Source organism: Mus caroli, chromosome 10 (assembly GCF_900094665.2).
Source record: "Mus caroli chromosome 10, CAROLI_EIJ_v1.1, whole genome shotgun sequence".
Taxonomy (NCBI): domain Eukaryota; kingdom Metazoa; phylum Chordata; class Mammalia; order Rodentia; family Muridae; genus Mus; species Mus caroli.
In genome coordinates, this window is record NC_034579.1 from 46,197,005 (window position 1) to 46,199,496 (window position 2,492).

The 2,492-nt window shown below is 41.9% G+C and overlaps 1 non-coding gene across 1 annotated transcript; it reads left to right on the forward strand.

The window, feature by feature from the left end:
• Window positions 1–2,134: 2,134 nt before the first annotated feature.
• Window positions 2,135–2,241, forward strand: LOC115032182. The gene has a single exon (XR_003837843.1). It is a non-coding gene; the product is annotated as a U6 spliceosomal RNA (small nuclear RNA).
• Window positions 2,242–2,492: the final 251 nt, after the last annotated feature.

Consider the following 2,492-nt stretch of genomic DNA (forward strand, 5'->3'; position numbering starts at 1 on the left):
GACTATGCCGGGGCCTGGCAAACACAGAAGTGGATGCTCACAGTCAGCTAGTGAATGGATCACAGGGCCCTCAATGGAGGAGCTGGAGAAAGTACCGAAGGAGCTGAAGGGATCTGCAATCCTATGGGTGGAACAACATTATGAACTAACCAGTACCCCGGAGCTCTTGACTCTAGCTTTATATGTATCAAAAGATGGCTTAGTCAGCCATCACTGGAAAGAGAGTCCCATTGGACATGCAAACTTTATATGCCCCATTACAGGGGAATGCCAGGGCCAAAAAATTGGGAATAGGTGGGTAGGGAAGTAGGGGGGAAGGTATGGGGGACTTTTGGGATAGCATTGGAAATGTAATTGAGGAAAAGATGTAATAATAATAATAAAAAGAATCCTATCAGGTCCCTCCCTGTGAATCTTGGGAGTCTCTCACCTCCCAAGTCTCTGGTGAACTCTGGGGGTTCCCCCCAACCTCCCATTTCCTGAGGTTGCCCGTTTATATTCTTTCTGCGGGCCCTCGGGATTTCAGTCCCTTTCCCTCACCCAATACCAGATCAGGTTCCCCGCTCCCCATCCCTCCCCATCCCCTTTCCCTCCCAAGCCCCTCCCTCCTCACTTATGATTGTTTTCTTCTCTCTCTCAAGTGGGACTGAGGTGTCCTCACTTGGGCACTTCAGCTTGTTAAGCTTTTTTCATTCTGTGGACTGTATCTTGTGCATTCTATATGGGTTTTTTTTGCTAATATCCACTTATTATTATTATTATTAGTGAGTACATACCATGCATGTCCTTTTTTGTCTGAATTACCTCACTCTGGATGATATTTTCTAGTTCTAACCATTTGCCTGCAAAAGTCAGGATGTTCTTGTTCTTAATAGCTGAGTAGGTATTCCATTGTGTAAATGAACCACATTTTCTGTATCCATTCTTCTGTCGTGGGACATCTGGGTTCTTTCCAGCTTCTGGTTATCACAAATAAAGCTGCTATGATCATAGTGGAATACATGCCCCTGTGGCATGGTGGGCCATCTTTTGGATATATTCCCAACAATGGTATAGCTGGGTCTTCAGGTATATCTATTTCCAAATTTCTGATGAACCTCCAGATCTCACAGGGAGGGGCCTTTGATGAAATGCCCAACAATAGGGAGAGGGAACTTATAAAGCCCACCTCCAACAGAAAGACAGGACATCAAGTGGTGGATGGGGTTGCCATCCCACATTCACACCTCTGACCCATAATTGTTTCTGTCTGACAGAATTACAGGGATGAAAATGGAGAGGAGCCTGAGGAAAAGAAGGTCCAGCAACAGGCCCAAAGTGGGATCCAGCTCAAGGGGAGGTCCCAAGGTCTGACTTAGACTCTTTTTCTCCGTTTTTTTGTTTTGTTCAATTCCAACATGTTAGTTTTTGTTTTTATCTTATACTATTTTATTACCCCTTAGAAGCCTGTTTCTATTCTAATGAGAGCTAGAAAGGGAGTATATTGTATCAATAGATGCAGTGGGATTAGGATGGAGCTGGGTGTGAGAGCCTTTAAATATTTGTGTATGTGGCTGAGGTGCCTTTAAGTTAGAAATGGAAGATTTATTAATGAAAAATTAACACATTAAAACGTAAAAAAGAATCTTGTTAAAATTGTCATGAGGTTGCCTAAGAATGTAGCTCAGCTGTTAAAGTATTTGGCTAGTATGTGTGGAGCCTGGAGTTTGATCCCCAGCACTGTACAAACTGGGCATAGTGTTACTCACTGTAACCCTAGCACAGAGAAAGTGAAAGCAGGAAATGTAGTCACTCAAAGTTATGCTCAACCACATGAAGATTTCAAGGCTACTCTGGGCTACCTGAGGCCCTGTCTCAGAAATCAAATGTCAGAGGGTTTGGGTATACCGACCATCTAGTTTTAGTGGTTTGCTAGTTTGTGAAACCTTCATTGCCATACTTGAAGCAAAAGTGATAGTGAGCTAAAGAAACATATATCACTAAACCCAATGTAAAAATACTGCTAACTTAATTGCCTCTGATTGTGAACTAAAGCATGCCTAAAATCTACTCAGTGCTGACCACACAGGCCAACTGATGGGAGGAGAGTCAGTGGAGAAAATGAGAGCAAGGTGACAGATTTCAGTTACAGCCTGTCATCACATTGGCAGAACATGTACTACAATTGGAGCAATGTAGAGAATATCAGTATGGTACCTATGCAAGAATGACACAAAAATTCATGAAGTGTTCCATATTTAAAATAAACAACAAACTATATAAGTTTGAAAACCTTACAAAAGCATTTGAGAAGGAGAACATAAAAGCGTGCGGGCTGCAGAGACTTCTATTTTGTTAGTTTCATAGTAAATCTGGGTCTCTGATCACCTTTTTCAAAATCATGATCCCCTGAATCACATGATCCTTCCATGCTTATGCATCTCCATATCATTTAATATATTATAATATCATCTTTTTAATTGTTTACCATTTGTTGTCTTCTTCACCCTCTC